General features: G+C 41.3%; 1 protein-coding gene and 1 non-coding gene across 4 annotated transcripts in view; one reads left to right on the plus strand and one right to left on the minus strand.

Moving 5' to 3' along the window:
* Positions 1-10,478, minus strand: part of RAB5A (RAB5A, member RAS oncogene family) — a 58,791-nt gene extending 48,313 nt beyond the window's left edge. For 2 of the 3 annotated variants that reach the window (XM_033930666.1, XM_033930667.1), the window contains exon 1: positions 10,207-10,478. The gene's annotated coding sequence lies outside the window, so the exon portion shown is untranslated. The remainder of the gene's footprint in view (positions 1-10,206) is intronic. The other variant, XM_033930665.1, reaches the window with a different exon arrangement.
* A 10,453-nt stretch (positions 10,479-20,931) lies between these two features.
* LOC117356143 lies at positions 20,932-21,038 on the plus strand. The gene has a single exon (XR_004538577.1). It is a non-coding gene; the product is annotated as a U6 spliceosomal RNA (small nuclear RNA).
* Positions 21,039-21,517: the final 479 nt, after the last annotated feature.

Raw genomic sequence — 21,517 nt, forward strand, 5'->3', positions numbered from 1 at the left:
TGGGCAAATTCTTAGTCACAAAAGAGTCACAAAATTTCTTAGTCACAAAAGTACTTTCCAAACCATTAAAGTCATTCTTCTTATAAAAGTTTGCAAAAAAGACCTAAAACCCTCTATTATACCCCCTCCAATCAATTGAACTTCCCTATTTTGTCTTGAACCTGATTGGGCCATGCTATTGCTTTATTACTTTGGCTAACAAAATTGATATAATTAATATTGATAATATTTAGTGGATTTAACAGCCCTACTATAGATAAGTTTAATGCAGTGTGAGCGGCCAGCGATTGAGCCTACTGGAGGATATAGATATCATCCCTACTCCTTTTCTTGTGGCTTGAGCAAGTTTGGTAACCAATTTGGAGTGACAGTATTAACGCCTCAAACTTGGCTATCTAATCTATTCCTAAGAAATTTAAGCATATACAGTATGGCATGGTAAAACAGTTCATTACTGCCCTATTTAGCACAAAAAAAATTTGCACAGAATTCACTAATCGTCAGTACTTTAGTACCACGAGTTGGTGAATCTCATGTAATTTGGTCTGCATAACTGTGAAAGGGGAGTAGCGCAAACTACAGCTTCAGCACCCTGGGGTTGTGGGTTCAAATCCACTCTGCTCCTTGTGATCCTGGGCAAGTCACTTTATCTCCCCATTGCCCCAGGTACATTAAACAGATTGTGAGCCCACCGGGACAGACAGGAAAAAATGCTGAAGTACCCGAATAAACTCATGTAAACTATTATGAGCTCTCCTGGGAAAACGGTATAGAAAATTGAATTAAAAAAAAAATAAATAATAATACTCGTATGTGTTCCTGGCAACAATTTATGATAGAAAGCTCCTACTTGGACTGCTATCTTCTAAAGATGCCCGTGTAAAAATCTCCCCCTTCCCCACAGTACTGCCAATTCCCTGGTAGTTTATTTTATTCAATTTTCTATACCGTTCTCCCACGGGAGCTCAGAACGGTTTATATTAATTTATTCAGGTACTCAAGCATTTTTCCCTATCAGTCCTGGCGGGCTCATAATCTATCTAATGTACCTTGGGCAATGGGGGGATTAAGTGACTCGCTCAGGTCATAAGGAGCAGTGTGGGTTTGAACCCACACCTCATGGTGCCGAGGCTGTAGCTTTAACCACTGCACCACACACTCCCCACCAAAATGTAAGGTTTTGGAGGGGTAATGTTGAAGCAAAGGCGGCCTTACAATCCGCCAGGTCCCGGGTTCAATACCCTCGTTGAAGATTCAGTAGGAAATAAAATTACTGACAAAGACAGCTGAGAGTGATTGCATAAAGAATATATACATATTGTGCAGAAATAGGCTTAATATTACAGAAAAGCAAGATTTATAAAGATACATCAATCATTACAATTAATGAGAGAGAAAAGACAGTTTACCTGCTTTACAGAGTGCAGAGGAGAGAGAGAGAGAAGTTCTAATCTCCCATATTTATAAGTTTGAGGTTTGTTCTAAATATAGAATCTATTGAAGTTAAGTATCCCTATCTTTTGTAAACTGTTTGAAACAATGGTGAATAAGGTGAGTGGGGTGTGAGAGACCTGGAAAAGAAAAGAGGGAGAACCTGTCCCTCACAGACTAGGAAGACACATCCCACCAGGTACCTAGATGTCTTTAAAAAAAAATTCACTTTGCACCAGAACATTTTGGTCTCCTGAAATAAGAACAGCCATACTGGGTCAGTCCAATGGTCAATCTAGCCCAGGTTCTTGTTTTCAATGGTGGCCAATCCAGGTCACAGTACCTGGCAGAAACCCAAATAGTAGAAAACATATTTGCTCCCTCCATGCCCCTGCTAGAAAATACCTGGTTTCAAAAAGGCACAACAGCAATCATGCCTACCCTGACAGCTCCATTTTCAAATATGGCAATGCCTATCCCCTAAAAGTAGTCTCATGTTACTACCATTTTACAGACAGTTATTGAGTTAGGGAACATGCTAGGGCTCAGGCTGCTAAGTTGAAATAAAATACATTAAAAGAGTACATTCTATATAGGTTGCTAAGTGTTGAGCAAAAAAACCTAGGTAAACTAGTATTCTATAATGAGGGTTGGATAACAAACTTCAGGTGTGACTGACCACTTATGCCTTGCGTAAATAGTGAAGCCTAATGTGACATTTGGGTGCATAAATAAAATAAATGCAAATTATTCTGTAAAGTGTATGCAAGAATAGTCATAATACCCCTCCCATGTTAACACCCCTTAATATTTGCACATGAGAGAAGGTACTTATGCTGTTTATAGAGTAGGGCAGGGCTCGACAAACCCCAGGTGCCAGGTCATCAAAGTGACTGAAAATCAGACCTGCACCTGGGTTTTCCTGGACCACCACAAGGCAGTGGGCAGCAACTTTTGAGTAGCTCAGATTTCTTCCCTTTACTTCCTAAAATGATGCATGCATAAACTCTAATTATTGCCCATGAGTGATAATTTTTACTGTCCAATTATTGGCTCAGATTGGCAACTCAAAGCGCCATATATAGAATCCAGGGGTAAGTGTGAATTAGCACTTAACGCAGTTTAGCAAATGAGCCCCTTAGTTGGCTTTGGTTTAGCAGGCTGATAGTTTTGGTTTGCAAACATGATATCGCCTAGTCCTTTATCTTTTTTTTTTGGGGTTCTATTCTTCACCATTATACTGTAATTTTGTCAACGTTTCCTTGTTTGTCTCCATCCATTTCTTTTATGAGTTTTCTTGATGTTTTCCCCAATTAAACTTTTTATGCAGATGTTTTGATGTATGAAAAGGTGGTACAGAAAAAAACCCAAACAATCTATTTACAAGGGGTGCTGAAAAGTTCTCAACCCAACTAAAGAATGATGTGGAACCATGAGACTTCCAAGTTATTCCACATATTCAGTTATAAGTTCAACACACTGGGCACATCACATCTGAAGTTTCTGTAAGCCTTACAAAAAATATTCTGATGTCTGGTCACTGAAATACTGTTCCACTGATGCAATTACCTCTGAATCACTCAAAAATTGTCACCCTTTCAAACTCTTTTTAAGGTTTGGAAACAGAAAATAGTCACATGGAGCAAGATCTGGTGAGTAGGGTAGATGGTCCATACACTGAAACTGCATCAAAACATCCATCATTTTGCCAGCTTTGTAAGCCAGTGCATTGTATTGCAAAAAGAGAACTCCTTTAGATCTTCAAACACTATCACCCAAGGTCCCTCTCCCCATCCGTGCATATCAGTGAAAGGCTGATATGCACGGATGGGAAAAGGGACCTTGGAGTGATGGTGTCTGAAGATCTAAAGGTGAAGAAACAGTGTGATAGTAGAAGTAAGGTGGTGTTGATGCCCCTATACAGGTTGATGGTGAGGCCCCACTTAGAGTATTGTGTTCAATTTTGGAGACAGTATCTGGCGAAGGACATAAAAAGACTTGAAGTGGTCCAGAGGAAGGTGACGAAAATGGTAGGAGGTTTCTGCCAGAAAACGTACGAAAAGAGACTGGAAGCCCTAGAGGAAAGAAGGGATAGGGGAGATACGATTCAGATGTTCAAATACTTCAAAGGTATTAATGTAGAACAAAATCTATTCCAGAGAAAGGAAAATGGTAAAACCAGAGGGCATAATTTGAGGTTGAGGGGTGGTCGATTCAAGAGTAATGTTAGGAAATTCTTCTTTACGGAGAGGGTGGTTGATGCGTGGAATGTGCTCCAGAGGGTGATGATGGAGAAGAAAATGGTGACAGAGTTCAAACTAGTGTGGGATGAACACAGAGGATCTCTAATCAGAAAATAATGAGTATACATTGAAGGAACGAAGGCCAGTACTGGGCAGGCTTGCACAGCCTGTGTCCCGTATATGGACTATTCAGTTGAGGATGGGCTGAGGAGGGTTTTGATGGCTGGGATGGTTAAAATGGGCTGGAGTGAGCTTTGATGGAGACTCCAGTAGATGGAACCTAAGCACACTACTGAGCAGGGCTCTGGGTTTCTGGCCCAGAAATATCTAAGAAAAAGGACCATTTAAATTAATTTATGGAGCATGTATGGTTGGGCAGACTGGATGGACCACTCAGGTCTTTATCTGCCGTCATTTACTATGTTACTTTCTGCAGCTTCCCTCTCCTTTTTTCTTTCATCGACTACTTTTAATCAGCACAGCAAGTTACAGTAGTATTCTGCATTAAATGTTTGGTTCCTTCGAAGATAGTCAGTCATTAGAACACCGACTTAGTCCCAAAACATTGTAGCTATGACCTTTCTTGCCAACTTTTGGATCTTGAATTTCCTTGGCCATAGAAAAACCGAGTGCCACCATTGCATGGATTATATTGTTTTGTCTCAGGATCATAGTGGCATAACCATATTTCATCAACTGGAACTAATTCCAAAATATTGGCACTAGCTCACTGAAAATGCTGTAAAATCAACTTGGAAGTTGGAAGCATCCACTCAATGTTTCTTGTCAGCATTCAATCATTTGGCACCCATTGGCTGACAGCTTCTATATACCCAGCTGCTCGTGGATTATATATCCAATACATTCCCTGGATATCTGTGGTATCTCAGCAATTGGTTTAGCCGATATTTGCTGATCTGCCAAAATCAGGACATGATCAACAATTTCAGGAGTTGACACCATTTGAGGCCTCCCAGACTTTGCTGCATCTTTGGTCTCAAAATCTCCACACTGAAAGTTTGCACACCATTTCTTCACTATGGAGTATTATGAGCATTTGCCACTCAATGTTTGCATCATTCATTATCCTTTGAAGTTATCTTTTGCAGAAATAGGAACTTCATGATGGCTCGGAGTTCCACACGTTTCATTGACATGGTTCAATCAATGATCTGAAACTATGTCAAAACATAGCATTACAATTCTACAAACTGATGCTTTGCAAAATAAAACGCTCTTTTCACTACAGTGTCAAAATAATGCTCAGAATTTAGGAAATTGGTTGGGATGAGAACTTTTAGCACCCCTTGTACTGGACTAACAATATACAGTATTTGTATCTAGCTAACAAGAACTAAGCTACCTTTCAGTGCAGAACTATATGGATGCTGTTCAAATAAAAAAAATAGTTATAAAAGTTGCATGACAATGGTGGGGCAAGGCTGCAAAAAGCCAAGAACCAGGATGCCTAAAGTTAAGTGAAACAGAGTAGGATAACCCTCTCCCTAAGCAGAGAAGAAGCAACAGTGATTTCCTAGGGTTAGAAACAACAGTGGAAGGAATGGCAGGGAGGAAGACTCATTGGTGGCTAGGTGAAGGAGATAAACTAGAGAACAGAGGAGGGGAAAAGAACTCGAAGAAGGGGAAAGCAAAAGTCATAAGAAAAGAAGAAATAGATGCTATAAGATATTCACTTTCACATCCACGGTTTCTAAGATTTATCACCGACACCTAATCTTTCCAGAAAAAGCTCATCCCCAAGTGGTAGTGAAGTAATGGAGAAGTGGTCTTGTGGTTAGAGCAGTTGTCTCAGCACCCTGAGTTTGCGAGTTCAATTCCCACTGCCCCATGTAAACTACTTTGTGTAAACCAGTGGTCTTCACTAATTTTTAAGTCAGGGCCACTTTGAATCCAAATGAATTGAGAGTCACCAAATATCATCACATAGGGCACATGCCAAGCACAAGGCCCGCAGGCCAAATTAGGCCTGCGGCAGTGCTCCCGAACTTCACCTCACAGCCTAGCATGTCTTCCCTTCCACACCAGTCCGACGTCACCATCACGCTGAAAAATCTGCTGGCCTTGGCAGCGATTCAACAATGTTGTCCGTGGCTCCCCCCTTCTTACTTTCTGTTTGATATGGTCCACCCAGGCGGAAACAGGAAGTTGCGTGTCATTAGAGACAGACCACGGCAGATGGAAAGCAGGAAGGGGAGCTGCGAACAATGTTGCTGAATTACTGCTGAGGCCGGCATATTTTTCAGCTTGACAGCAACATCGGATCGGTGCAGGAGAGGACACATGCTGAGCTGTGAGAAGAGAGGGACCGGCACGAGACTGAAGACATGCTGGGCTGTGAAGAGAGAGGGACTGGCACGAGACTGAAGACATGCTGGGCTGTGAAGAGAGAGGGACTGGCGCGGGATGGAAGACATGCTGGGCTGTGAAGAGAGAGATGAAGGGAGAGATGTTGAACCTGGGGTGGTGTGGAGTAAGAGAGAAAGATATTTGAAGGGAGAACTGTTGGGAAGAGTAAGGGATCTTGATGACTCTCCGTTGAGGGTTGCCCGGGAGATGCCTTTGGAGGAAGTCCTCCTCCTAGGCAGCTCCCGGGCGACCCTCAATGGAGAGTCAACGAGCTCAAAGTTGTCTTAACATTCCTGAGGCAGGCTAAGAGCCAAAACACTGACAGTGTCGAGTCTTTTTCTTCTGGGATAAAGAATTATAAGTCCCAGCTCTTCAAGTGTCTACACTCTTTATTGGGTGATATTTGGTTTGTTGTGTACTTAGAATTCCCTTTCTTTGTGTTGTATGGGAAGAGAAAGGGAGAAATTGTGGACCTGCGGGGAAGGAGGGAGGCAGGCAGACAGCGGGAGAGATGGGATGGGGGCAGTTGGGAAGAGAAAGGGAGAGAAGTTTGATCTGGGGATGGAAGTGAGGGAGAAATGATGCAGCATCTCTTTTTTTTCCCCTCCATCTCATTGTTCAGCATCAAGGGGGGAGGGAAGAACAACAGAAATGAGTTGGACCATGGGGAGAGAGGAGAGATGTGGTAATGGGGAGTAGATAGAAGGAAATAGGAGGCTGGGAAAGTTGTGAGATGGGAAATGGGAGGAGATGGAGAATTGAGAGGTAGCTGATAATTTAAAAAGAAGGGTGAGAAAGGGGGCAAGATTGAGAGGACAGAGGCAAAAAAGAAAAGAAAAAGTTAAGAAAGCTGAATGGGAAAAAAAAAATCAATGTTGGAGACAGACATAAGGAGGGAATGGAAAAAGAGAGAAGGGGAGAAAAATGGACAGCAGACACTGGAAAGAAAATTACAGTAGTAGAAGATAGACAAAAAGCAGAAAGAGAAACCGGAACCAAGATGATGGAAAAGGCCCTAGGCATTTTTATGTGGATTATCTATTTGTTCTAATAAAGTCTTCATCTTGGACATCTACTCTTTTGTTTTTCATTATGAATCTGTTTATCCATGGATGTAAACTGTGGGCCCCTTTTATCAAGCTGCGCTGGAGGTTTGTGGCGTGGGCCGATGCATTGGATGCTTAGATGCTCATAGAATTCATATGAGCATCTGAGTAGAGAACAACACGGAGGACACATTTTCCCCATCCCCATGGGAACTCATTCTCCTGTCCCGTCCCAGAGAGTTCTTTTCTTGTCCCTACCCCATTCCTTCAAGCTCTACCCTCATCTGCACAAGACTCAAACACTTTAAAATTATAAGTGTTTGAAGCTTGGGTGGTTAAGGCAGAGCTTACAGGAATGGGGCAGAGACAGGGATAGTGACAATGAGTTCTGACAGGGACAAATTTGTCCCCGTGTCATTCTCTACATCTGAGCATTTGCCTTGACGGCCTGTGCTAGAGACCTCTAGAGCAACCTGAAAAAGGGGGGAGGGGGGCGCAATATAATTATGTGTCACTATTGCTACACCTAGCAACAGCTGAAAGAAATTAGCAATGCCTGAAGCTCCTCTTAGGTGCCTCAGATTGTTAAAGTAAAATTCCTAAAAACCAGAAGCCCGAACCATAACGCAACAGACCACTTTTCCTCCCTGTAATGTTTTCTCTAAACTGATAAACAAAAGGAACAAAAAGGAGTTCTACTGGATATCAACAAATGAACAAAGTAGAACACTAAGAAGTCCAAAGCACCTGTTTGAAATTTATAGAAAAGTGACTGCTTTGAATTGAGTCTGTTCTCCCAGAGATCAACTTATTATTTGGACTGTTTTATGTTTTATTAAAGGTGCTTTGGACTTCATTCTCTAAACTGATGCCTCAACTAATCCCATTCCAATGCTTCCATCCTCACTACCACCTGCTAGGCCTCCAAAACACCTTCCACCATCTTAAGCAAGAAGGCTAATATTGATTGTGGCAGCAATTGTATAGACATTGAAAATGAAGATAATAGCCCTCCTGCAAATACAGGCTACGGTGAACTTGTTCACAACCTACACTGCAATAGAAGACAGAACACAATGAAAAAGTAAAGAGGACTAATTATAACTATGTGAAACCCTGAAGATAAAGAGGCAATAAATAATGGGTTTACCTTTACACCGAGACTGAAATTCAGAGGTTAAAATAACCTACAACATACCTTTGCATGGAGTGTGCAAAAATTAACCCATCTGAATGATATAAAAAGAATGGATTTAGTCTAGAGGAAGGCTACTAAAATGGTGCGTGGTCTTCATTATAAGGCGTATTGGGACAGACTTAAATATCTCAATCTGTATACTTTGGAGGAAAGGCAGGAGAGGGGAGATATGATAGAGACGTTTAAATACCTAAGTGACATAAATGCGCATGAGTTGAGTCTCTTTCATTTGAAAGGAAGCTCTGGAATGAGAGGGCAAGGATGAAGTTAAGAGGTGATAGGCTCCGGAGTAATCTAAGGAAATACTTTTTTTTACAGGCAGGGTGGTAGATGCATGGAACAGTCTCCCAGAAGAGGTGGTGATGACAGAGACTGCGTCTAAATTCATGAAAGCCTGGGATAGGTATGTGGGATCTCTTAGAGAGAAGAAGAGATAATGGTTACTATGGATGGGCAGACTGGATGGGTCATTTGACCTTTATCTGCCATCATGTTTCTATAATGTTATGTTGTATATATATAGTGCACTTAATTGATCTAATTCTCTGGTTACCCAGTCAAAGAATTCGATCAGATCTATTCAGAGAGTCAAGCAATGAATGACAATGTAGCACTAGTAACTAGTTCCTCCTCTGCTCACTGATTCATGGAGACTGTGTTTTAAAAATGCTCCACTGGATGAGATGGTTCAAGTACATTTTGCAGAGAAGAGAGTTCTGTGAATTTTAAGGAGATTATATGCAAATTCTGCATTGAACAGAAATTGCCCAGGGGCAAAATTAAGTAAAGATCAAGCCCTAGTTACACAGGGGATACCGTAGATATTTCTATGATCAGCAATATTCTTTAGCAAGGTACCCAAAACAAAATTGTGCCAATATTTATGAGCCTTGAAATTCTTATCTGTAATCACAGTCTCTGTTTGTTATCTTTATTAGTATGCACCAAAATGGAATACTTTACCAGCAACATTTAATTCAGAGGTATCAGTGGAACATCTTAGTAGAGTCACAGACTCCAGGGGAACCCAGTTCAAATACACTGCTGTTCAGTGTGATCTGGCCTATGTCACTTAACCCTCCTATGGGCCTAATATACTAAACTATTTTTCTTATTTTGTACTTATGGGAAAATAGCTGGAACATTTGCTGCTACATCCAGTATTAAGAAAGCCAACATGTTTATATTTCAAAGCATTTAATAATTCTGATGTTTCATGTGTTTACATAAAACATCAGAACGTTGTTTTGAAATCTATTTTCAGTTACAGATAATATAATCTGAAACAAAAGAAAATTAGATGATGCCTTTTTATTAGATTAACCTAATATATTTTTGATTAGTTTTTGAAAGCAGTTGGTTTACTACACCACTTTCACTTACAACAATTAACAGGCACCACAACTTTATACCCAACTATTCAAGTATAATAGTATAGAAAACACACACTTTATTAAGGAAAACTACTGTGTCAGGTGCTGTTTCCCAGTAAGATGCAAGGAAATTCAATGCTAATACACAGCATTTTCCTTGCAAGTTAGTCCGAGCCCCCAAACTCCTATTGCCAGTCTACTGAAAGCAATGTGATCAGAGGGCAAAGTGTAGAAGATCGTAGTTAATTGTTCTCCACTCTATTAAACGGAGCCCTTCATCCACCTATCTATCTACCCCTAATCAATGTTCTGGCGCAGTAAGAGACCGTATGAAACTACGGAAAGGGCCGCGAAGAATCCACCTGACCCCCAAGCAGCGGCTATCCCAATTTACCCAGCCCCGTTTTTCTTCATCTAAAAGCCCTCTGGGGCACGCTTCGCCCACCCCACCTCATTTAAAAGCCACGGGGCGCGCTAATAAACACGCAACGAGCTCAGGGGCCCGAGGAGACAGCACCGCTGCGCGAGCCCGGGCCCATCGTGCTCACCTGCCGCACGCACGCCCCTGCGCTCTTTCTCTGTGGCTGCGGCGGTGCGCGCTTGGAGCTCCTCTCGTCCGTGCCCCGGCTCGCGCTCGCTAGGAGAGTGCGTCTCTCTGTCCGTCCCCCTCCTTCTCTCCGTCAGGCCTAGCGCTTCCTACTTCCAAAAAACAAAAACACAAGCCCCGAGCCGAACGCTTCCGCCTGACGGCCGCCACGTCACCATCCGGCTCTTCGGCCGCGCTCTGTCGTAAGTTCCGCTGCCAGCCGCAGAGCGGTGGTATAATAAGCCATGTTGGTTGTGGGCCACTTGTTTAAGTAGCGGTAGAACTACAGCTAAGGCTATGGTAGCCCGGTCGTCTAATTTCAGAACAGAGCTAAAGGGTATACGGCATTATTATGGTACTGTTTATCGCCCTCTTTCTTAGCACAATTGGTTTTTGTCAGATGTACAGTCGCAGAAGATCGCGTTCACAAATTAACATTAATTCAAGGTAACTTAAAGTTAGGAACAATAGGGGGGGGGGGGGGGGACACCCGGAACCTTTCCCCTACACATTCAGCCGAAATTGTAACATTTCTAATTATTAAGTCATGAAATTAAAGGTTATAGCAAAATTATAATATGCTGTGACTGTGGCTTTTTCATTTTAATGCTCGTGAATTTTCATTTTGCTCTCATGTTCATCGATCATTTTCAAGAATTGATTACATTTTTGTTTCAGATAATTTAACTCAACAGGTTACAAAGGCTAACATAGATTCAGTCCTATTGACAGATCATGCTGGCATTTGGATTGAATATCAGTTTAAGGAAGCAGGTTCTGCTAGACCTGTTTGGAGATTTAATAATATTGTACATTGCTTGCAAATTCAAACTTTCTTGAGGAAATTCAACTAAAAATGAATGAGTATTTTCAACTCAACACCTCAGAGGAAATCTCTTTGGAAACCATATGGGATGCTTTCAAAGCTACAATGAGAGTGCAAATAATTTTGTATTCTGCACATATTAGGAAAATGCTAAAATTAGAATTTTCCAATTTGGAACAAAATATTCGGACTTTAGCGTCACAATTGGCCTCGAAATGGGAACAAACTACTTTGCAGACCCTTTTGAAAGCTAAATATAAATATACTAGTCTTTAAGCCCGTTACATTAACGGGTGCTAGAACATATGTGTGTGTGTCTGTCTTTCTTTCTTTCTCTCTCTCTCCTTAGCCGTTCTTTCTTTCTGCCTTTCATTTTCCTTGGCTGTCCATCACCACCCCTTGCCTGCTCCCCCTGTCCATTTTCCCTTCCTTTTACCTCCACTGTGTCCACCACCACCCCTTCACTGCTCTCCTTATGCAGCAGCAGCCCTTCTCCCTTTGTTTTACCTCCCCCCTGTCCAGCAGCACCTCTTTCCTTCTCCCTCTGTCCAACATTAGTCCTCCGTTCCTTTTTCTTCACCTCCCCTGTCCATCAGCATCTCTTTCCTTCTCCCCCTGTCCAGCAGTAGGCATCCCTTCCTTTTTTATCCTCCCTCCTCCTTCTTATCCCTATGATACTCTTACCTTGTTCTGCCCCTGATCAGAGGTTCCCGACAGCTGCCCAGTTGCACCCATTGGAAAAGTTCCCACTGCCGCATCCCGCACCCCTCCTGACGCGGCTCCCACTGTCCTTTCTGTCTGTCTCTGTCCCGGCCCCCTTTGCCTGTCTGTCTTTCTGTGTATCTCCCTGACCCTGTGTCTTTCTTCTTTCCTTTCTGTCTCCCTTCCTCCCTCTGTCTGTGTGTCCAAAGCAGCATTCCATCCCCCTCCATTTCCCTCCCCTCACACCAGTTCCCTGTGCACCTGCCCCTGTGTCTTTCTTATTTTCTTTGTGTTTCCCTTCCTCTCTCTGTCTGTCTGTCCAAAGCAGCATTACCTTCCCCTCCATTTCCCTCCCCCCCAAAGCAGCATTCCATCCCCCTCCATTTCCCTCCCCCCATACCAGTTCCCTGTGCACCTGCCCCTGTGTCTTTCTTATTTTTTGTGTGTTTCCCTTCCTCTCTTTGTCTGTCTGTCCAAAGCAGCATTCCCTTCCCCTCCATTTCCCTCCCCCCCCCCAGTTCCCTGTGCAGCAGCATTAGCGTTTCCTCTACCCCCCCTTTCCCTTCCCGCGGTCCGGACTACAAAGGTGGTGATTCCAGCAGCGCTTGCATCAGTCTCCACACGCTGCTTCGGGCCCTTCTACTGCCCTGATTTACTCTGGCACGTCCCTGATGACATCATCAGAGATGCGGCAGAGCAAATCAGGGCAGTAGAAGGGCCCAAAGCAGCGTGTGAAGACTGATGCACACGTTGCTGGAATCGCCATTCGGGCCCGCGGGAAGAGAAGGGGGTGGGCGGCAAAGGAGAAACGGAGATCGGCGGTGGCGGCAGGAGGAACGGACAATGTCGTCTGGCTGCGGTCCGGCTTGTGGAGGTGACGTATTAGCGCGCATGCGCACTCCGGCCACAGACCTACAGCGCACAGAATACGCAAATAGGAGTGCGCATGCGCGGCTAGCTCTTTATTATATTAGATTGAGATTTCCTCACAATTGGCTAGGAAAGATTTGTTTTTCTCAGCAAGCTCTGTATTATGGAAACTCGAATAAAGCGGGAAGATTATTGGCTAATTATCTCAAAGCTAAGAAGAGAAAAGTAAATCTCATACTCAAATTATAAATATTTTAAAACAATTTTTGGATTATTTACAAAGCTTTATATTCTTCTGAGCTTTATTCAAATAAAGAAATCGAGGGATTAGAATTTTTTAAATTAATTCAGGGGCCAAAAAATTATTGAGCATATAAAAGGAAATCTTGAAGCAACTATATTACTTAAGGAATTTCAGACAGCACTGAAGTCCCTCAGAGCTGGATCCACTCTGGGTGGTGATGGTTTCACTGTGGAGTTTTTCAAATCATTTCAAATTACACTTTTACCTCATCTTCCTAAATTTATATCAATTGCAACTGACTAAGGGTTGTATTTCAGGTACTATGGCAGAATCTTTAACCATTGTTTTGCCAAAGCCAAACAAAGATCCCATGTTGGTTTCAAACTACAGGCCTATTTCTTTGATTAATGTGGATGGAAAACTCCTGGCTAAGTTATTGGCTCTAAGATTAGCCAAGGCTCTCCCTTATATGATTGGTATGGACCAAACGGGTTTTGTTGCTCAAAGACATTCATCAGATAATATGCTAAATTTAGCAAATATAATAAACAATCTGGCCGCCTCTGTTTCTTTGGATGCGGAGAAGGCCTTTGAGTGTGTAAAATGGACTTTCATGTATCAAGCAATGGATTGGTTTGGTACAGGATCCGGATTTATACAAATGATTCAAACCTTGTATAGTTCCCCTTCTGTCAGACTATATATTAATAATACTTTTTCAAAGCGTTTTTGTCTGGAGAGGGGAGTTAGACAAGGATGTCCTTTGTTTCCTTTGCTTTTTGATATTGTTCTGGAACCCTTGTTGTTGGCTATACAGCAGGCAAAGGAGATACAGGGGATTCCTTATGCAGGTTGGGAATATAAGCTCTCTGCTTATAGAAATGATATCTTGCTTCATTTGAAGAATCCTGAATCTACCATTCTGCATTTACTGGAATTGATTGATAGATTTGGCAAATTTTCTGGATACAAAATAAATTGGAGAAAATCAGAGGTTTTCACGTTAAATGTGCATTATATAAAAGGCTTATTTGATCCATTCCCATTCCTTTGGAAGGAAGAAGGTATAAAATATTTAGGTATCATGATTCAAAAAACATTGGAAGACACAATGACAGTAAATGAAAAATCTTTGATGCTGAAAGTCAAAGAAATGTGTAAGCATTTTTTAAGGGTCCTTTTATAAAAAAAATTGAATGGAATTCTTACTAAATTTGTTTGGCTGGGTAAAAATGCTAGAATAGTCTTAGTATTTTTAGGGTTATTCCATGTCAAGTGATCAAGGGCTCCCTGCATGACCATCACGGATTTTGATAAAACTTTATGCACAAAGTCCCACATGTATCAAACGAACTTTGGTAAAGTTTTAGTTTCGCCTGTGGAATATTTGTGGAGATATAGCCATTTGTTTGACCCCATACTGCAATGACATACAGTACGACAGTGACATTCTGACAACTTTGAGACACAATATCTCACAAGCTATGTTTCCAAAAAAACTGAAACTTAGCTATCCTGCACAACTTTTGGAGCTCTATTCAGTGCTACCAATAATAATTTTTGTCGAGCACTGAGTGAATGGCTGAATTACAGTAAACTTGGCCGAAAAAATTAGTGCTCCAAAAAAAGTCAAAGTTTGACATTACTTAGCTCCCACAATAATTAAGTAATAAATGCGAAATTTGGCGCATAATGTCTCAGTACAATGTTGTTTTCAAAAGTACAATTTCAACCTCCAAGCTCTTTCCATTAGTTTACAAATTAAGTGTAAAGTTGCTAATTTATGTAAAAAGGCCAAAAATAGGGTATTTTCAGCCTGCTTTTACAGAAAAATACCTTTCAGAAACTCTTTCAAATCAGTCTCATTAGAAAGAGCATATTTCAAACCCCCTAGAAAAGTGGGCTTCATTTTTCAACGCAGGTTAACAATGCCCGAAAAAGGGGGACAAAGTTGGGAGATGTCACCATGGCAATGGCCTACGTTTCAACTTACAATTATGTCACTTTTCACACTGTTTTTCCCTGTTTATTTTTACTCAAGCTTTGGGTACAATTATAGTGTTCTTAATTAATTATTATTCCTAACTAGAAATTGAGGTGATAATTTTGTTGCATGCAGATCACAAATTACAACTTGTTTTCTTTTTCAGATCCACATTATTATTAATTCAGTTTAAAATGGATGCCAACGAATCGACTAATAATAATCCTTTTCTGCCAGACTGTGCCATTGGGCAAAAATTGTTGTCAAAGTGTCATGACGGCACATTTTATTCTAAAAAATGTGGGCTCATTTTTTTACATAATTTGTCAACCGATGAAAAATTGCTTATCACTCGGCGCTCTGAAGTTGAACTGATGGATAAAGACCAAATCTGCCTCCACCACAAAGCAAAGTATCTCGACAAATACGAATTAAAGCAAACATCGTGTTGTAATCCATTTGAAAAGAAAAATCACATTGTTCAAAGTGGATTGTTAAAAGTCGATCTTGCCATGTCTAATGATTTTAGAAAAGTGGCAAAAATAAATATCAAGCCAGGTCAGAAACTTTGCAGTAGGTGCAAAGCCCAATACGTTTCAATGAGTGAAGCTACTGCAGCATCTTCATCTTCAGACGATTTTGATATCAGCATCTCCGATGCAGTTGATCAAAGCTTGACTGCTTTAGGAACCTCTCCATTGAAAATTCGAAGGTTAGCTAGTAGAGATAAAGCCGGCTATATGATACGAAAAATTGAACGTGTGCAGAATGTGATAGCCAAGAAGATTACATCTGCTGCTGGAGTTTCAGCTGAAGAAGTTGGGCCGTCTCGTCAGTCTGTAGAATGCAAGTTATGTGAAGATTACACTGACCTCATTGAAGAAATGAAAACGAAAATTGCAATATCCAACAGGTCAATGAAAGTTCAATTATTGACGATGGCCCCAAAAAGTTGGTCAATAAAGGAAACAGCAATGAAGTTTGGCGTTTCAGAGCGCATGGTCAGAACAGCCCAAAAAGTAAAGAAAGAGAAAGGCATTTGTTCTATACCTGATGCAAAAATTGGCAAGTCCCTTCCAAAAGAAATTGCAAATAGAGTTCAAGATTTTTACGAAGACGATGAATTCAGCAGAATATGTCCTGGCAAAAAAGATTGCATTTCAGTCCGCCTCAATGATTTAAAAGTACAAAAGCAAAAGCGGCTGCTGTTGTGTAATTTAAAAGAGCTGTACGTGGCGTACTGTAACAAATACGGAACTGAAATTGGTTTTTCCAAATTCTGTGAGCTCAGGCCAAAGTGGTGTGTAACCGTTGGTGCATCAGGTGTACACTCCGTGTGTGTCTGCACGATACATCAAAATGTAAAGCTCATGCTACAAGGCGCCAATGTCAAAGAGAACTACTAAGTGCGACCTAAATGTCAAGGACTGTATGCTACAACGATGTCAAAACTGCCCTGGTGAAGAAGCACTAACAGCATACCTGGAAGAAATATTCAAGGATTTAGATCCAGAAGAATCAATAGAATTTAAGCAATGGGTTCACGCTGACCGTGAAACATTAGAAACAAGCGTACTAACCATGGACAACTTTATTGAAAGACTTGCAAGCAAGATTTGGAAGTTGACAAGCCACCATTTCATTTCAAAACATCAAAGTGAATATTTGAAGATGTTGAAGACAGGCTTAAAAGAAATGGAAATGATCGTTTTGATGGATTTCGCTGAAAATTACTCATTTGTTGTACAGGATGCCGCCCAAGGCTTTCACTGGGAAAATTCACAAGCTACGGTACATCCTTTTGTTGCATATTACCTCAATGAAGTGGGCACATTGCAAGTTGTAAACTGTTGCATTATTTCTGATCATATGCAACATGATACGATATCTGTACACGTGTTTATTCAAAAATCACAATTGGTGTTGGGGGGGAGAAATAAATTTACCAGATTTTTATAGATACCATCAAGCATTCATTATGCGGCAGGGTATGTATTGGATCCTTCCTGAAGTCTTGGAACATCTTCCGGATTGGTTGATCTTGGACAACTGATGTCTCCATTACAGTTGGAACACATTTTGAGTATCAAGTTACCCCGTATTTATAAGGATAATAGTATTCTTCTGGCCACAAAGAAAACTTTAAAATTAATTAACAACTTAACATCTGTACCAGTGCAACAATCCACGTGTCAATCGTTATGGTTGAACTCCAAGATTCAAATTGGCGAGTCTAAGATCCTCTGGAAACATTGGCTGCAGGCAGGTATACGTACTTTGGATGATGTATTATCAAATGGGAAAATGCTTGATTTTTCATAACTGCAACAATCATTCAGCATTACAAAGTCTCAACCACATAAGTGGTTGCAGCTGAAGCATGCCATTCAGAAAGGGTTCCCTGATTGGCAAAATTTAAATAATCAGTATAACTTACTGGGCCTATGTTTCCAGACAGATTTCCTAGGACATCAGGCCGCCAAGTGGTATAAATTAATATCTGAATATTTGAACAAGAAACCAAAAATGAGCCTAAGGGATATTTGGAATATTGAGATAAAGCAAGAGATTTCTGCTGCTCAATGGCCACCTATTTGGTCTTGGAGGATGAGATGTACAGCGTCAGCATCTATGAGACAAACCTGTTTTTTTCCTGTTATTTAGGATTTTTTGGACCCCTGTTTGTTTACAGAAGTTAGATAGTTCAAAGTCTAATAGATGCTGGCACTGTCATCTTGAAATAGGGACACTGGATCACCTGTTGTACTATTGCCCCTTAATACTCAGCTTCTGGAAGTCGATATGGGTTACAATTAATAGGATACTGGACACTTCCATTCCAATGTCATATGATATTGTTCTATTTGGAACTATATTAAAACCCAAGTCTCCAATTTCGGCAGCTATGAATAGACTACTTGTCATGACTGGGATTGCTATACAGATGATCACAAAAAATTGGAAGAATTGGGATAAACTGAATCATATCTTTTGGTGGGAATCCCTGTGCTTATTCTATCAATATGAACATATGAATTTGGAATTAACTGGTCATTGTGAAAAATTTAATGAGATGGGGCCCATTAGCAAATTTTGTAACAACCATTCACTAGTACAATGCCTTCCATTTTTCATAGAGGTTTATACACATCCGGGATAGGGGGGAGGTTGGTGGGGAAACTTATAACTAACTATTTGTTAGTTATAAGTGCTGTTGTATTGTACCAATTGTTGTATTTTTTAATGCACTTTGTGTATGTTTTAAAATAAATAAAGAATATAAACCCCCTTCCCCCCAAAAAATGCTGTGAATGTAGGTTATATAGTCAGTATGTATTCAGTAAGGGAGGGGAAGGCATCTTAAAGTGGATCTTAGTGAGAAAATGTTAATACTGTAATACTATTGGATGGCTGGTTCAATTATGAATTGATGAATGTAACTGTAGGGCAGATTGGATGAATCGTGCAGGTCTTTATCTTCCAGCTCAGGTACATTAGCTAGCAGTCTAGTGCTGCCCGATTCAGGGAAAACATTTTAGATTCAATTCTACCTATGGAATTGATATATATTTTTTTAAAATTCAATTTGCTTTTCTTGCTCAATTGGGTGTTGTTGGTTTTGGGTTTTGGTTTTTTTTTTTTTTTTTTTCAAATGACCTGGCGGGTTTATTTTAGAAAGGCCATGCCTGCTGTAGACAGACCATTCAAACCAGCCAGATTTTTTCTTCAGTTTCCACAGGGCAGACTAAAGCAGGGGGCCAGTGCTTCCCATTCTTTCCTTCTCCTTTCTAGGATCCAGTATCCCCCGGTCTATCCTAAATGGTGTCTTCCAGGAGGTCCTTGGCAGTGGCAGCAATGCAGAGATGCTACTAGTGGTCTGCGGAGCCTCTCTTCTGATGCAAACTGCCCCCATGTACACCGGATGTTGTGTCAGAAGTGCGGTTTACGTCAGAACAGAGGCTCCAAGTAAGCCACCAGCAACATCTCTGAATTCCTGCCACTGCCAGGAATCTTGTAGATTGGGGGCAAAGGGTGGAGGGAGAGAAAAAGGGAAAGATGATTGGGGGTGAAGAAAGAGAGATGTTATGCACCTGGAAGGATGAAGGGGAGGGACGATAATAAAATGATGGACTGAGGGGGTGAGGGGAAGAAGAAAGAGAAATGATTAACTTGAGGGAAGAGAGCAGTGATGGCTCGGAGGGGGGGGGGGTTGATGGGAGGGAAGAAGAGAGAAATGATGGAGGGGAAGGAGGAATGAAAGAGAAACAGTGGACCCAGGGGAGGGAAGAAAGAGAAAAAAGGGGTAGAGAGAAGGGAGGGAAGAAAATGAGAGAAATGATGAACTTAAGGGAGGAGCAAAGAGAAGGAAGAAGAGAGAGAAATGATGATGGATCCTAGGGGGGAGGGGAAGAAATAGACCTGGGGGAGGGAAGAAAGAGAGAGGGTGGAATCAGAAAGGGCTGGAGAAGAGGTAGGGAAAAAAAGAATGAAATGATGGACCCAAGGGTGGAGGGGAGGGAAGAAAATATGTTGGATCACAGAGGAGAAAAAGAGAAAAAAGATGGACTTAAGGGTGGAGGGTAGGGAGGAAGAGATGCCTTTGGTCATTTGGCACCAGCATTGCAAATTAGACTGTGGGCAGTGAGGAGGAGGGGTTGGGGAAGTGGTGTAGTTTTAAAAAAGTGCTATTTGCAAATACATGTTTAATTTTGCAAGAAGGAGCAGGTTTTTTTTCTAAGATGGTAACCATAGTGTGGACAATTAATTGAGGAATGAGGCGGGAAAAGGGTGAAACAGTAGGTATAGCAAGAGACTTATGATGGAGCAAGGAAGGAGCATGGGTGGAGCAAGAGGCCGGGCAGGTGTCTGATTATTCTCTGTTAAAAAGCTGGTTTGATAGAACAGGTAGGAGTTTCTATGATGAGTGATGTATCTTTCTGAGTAAACATTAGGTATTAAACTAGATCCTATGTATAGGTTAAGCTAGGATGAACACACTATCATAAGTAGGACAAATTGTGAACCGTCTTAACTGTGTACTATGTATGTTAGCATGTAACCTGTTCTGAGCTCATTAGGAAGAATGGGATAGAATATTAAATAAATAACAATTCCTAGCTATATATTTTACCACAAGTCATTCTATTTTACTTGGGACATTCATTAATTATCTACCTCAGCGGGAAAGAAGAGTTTTCAAAAAAGTTTTGTTTTATTTTTTTCAATATAGTTCCCTGATAGCTCCATACACTTCATGCATATTTCTTGCAATTACTTTAACCCCTTTGAAAAGAATTCTTCTGTTTGACCTTCAAACCAGGATGTCACTGTTTCCTTGACATCTTCATCACTTGAAACTGCCATCCATGGCAAGATTTCTTCAAAACTCGAAACAGGAAATAATTTGAGGGAGCCAGGTCAGGACTGTAGGGTGAATGGTTCAGCTGCTGAAACCCACATTCTCAGAGGGTAACCTGTGATTGTCGTGAGTTTTCCTTGTCTTTTCTCCTTAATTGACTCCCACAAAGTGATCATTGTGTTGGTGTAACTCTCCCCAGTTATGGGTGTCCTGTGTTGCATGAACTCCAGAAGCAAAAGTCCTTCATCATCCCAGAAGACAGTTGCCAGATTTTTCTGTCTTAAACTTTTTTTGGGTGAGGGATGACTTGTTCTTCCTCTGCATTGACTCCATTTTGGGCTCAGGATCTCTGTGATAGACCCGTCTCATCTCCAGTCACCAAACAATGAAAAAATTCACTTGCTCTTCACTGAGCATCTCCAAGTTCTCCTGACAGCCTCGTGGCCTTCTGTCATGGTGTCAGCATTCTTGGAATCCATTGTGCAGTAACCTTGGGCATGCCCAACTTTTCATGAATTATTTTCCAAACTGTACCTCCGTGATGCCAATTTCTTCAGCTATTTGGGAAACCTTAATTCATCTGTCTGACAAAATTAAATCCTCAACTTTCTTGCACATTTCTGCAGAAGTTGAGTCCAAAGGTCATCCAGTATGAGAGTCATCTTCAGTGGACTCTCTATCTCTCTTAAACTGCTTGCTCCTGTGCTTGCTTCGGCAGCACATATACTAAAATTGGAACGATACATAGAAGATTAGCATGGCCCCTGCGCAAGGATGACGCGCAAATTCGTGAAGCGTTCCACATTTTTTAAAAAATTAAAAAAAAACAAAACAAAAAAACAGCTTGCTCCAAAATTGTACTTTGTAGGATGATGGGGCAGATTCACCATAAACTGCAGTCATGCGTGCATAGATCTCCTCTGGCTTTTTCTCTTCTTTTTCTATAAGGGAGCTGTAGTGAGATGAAGACATGGCACCCTTTTCGTGAAGTTCACAGCAGTGCCCTGTAAGGTACCCCACTATTTAGGTGTCGTGTCTGGTTGTCCAGTCCATCACTTTGCAGACCCCTCCCACGTCCAAAAGGTCTGTTTCTAAGCTGTTTATAAAAATCAAGCCTTAACAACCACTCACCATCAGTTTTACTAGTAGGGAGAAGAAGACTACTTGACTCAGAGGACTGATTAGTGTTAACACAGAGAGAAGAATAATAGCAGCGTGGAGGGGCATAATCAAAAGAAACGTCTAAGTCTGTTTTCGTCCAAGTCGCAAGTCGTCCAAAGTAAAAAAA

The sequence above is a fragment of the Geotrypetes seraphini genome, chromosome 2 (genome assembly GCF_902459505.1).
Source record: "Geotrypetes seraphini chromosome 2, aGeoSer1.1, whole genome shotgun sequence".
Classification (NCBI taxonomy): Eukaryota; Metazoa; Chordata; class Amphibia; order Gymnophiona; family Dermophiidae; genus Geotrypetes; species Geotrypetes seraphini.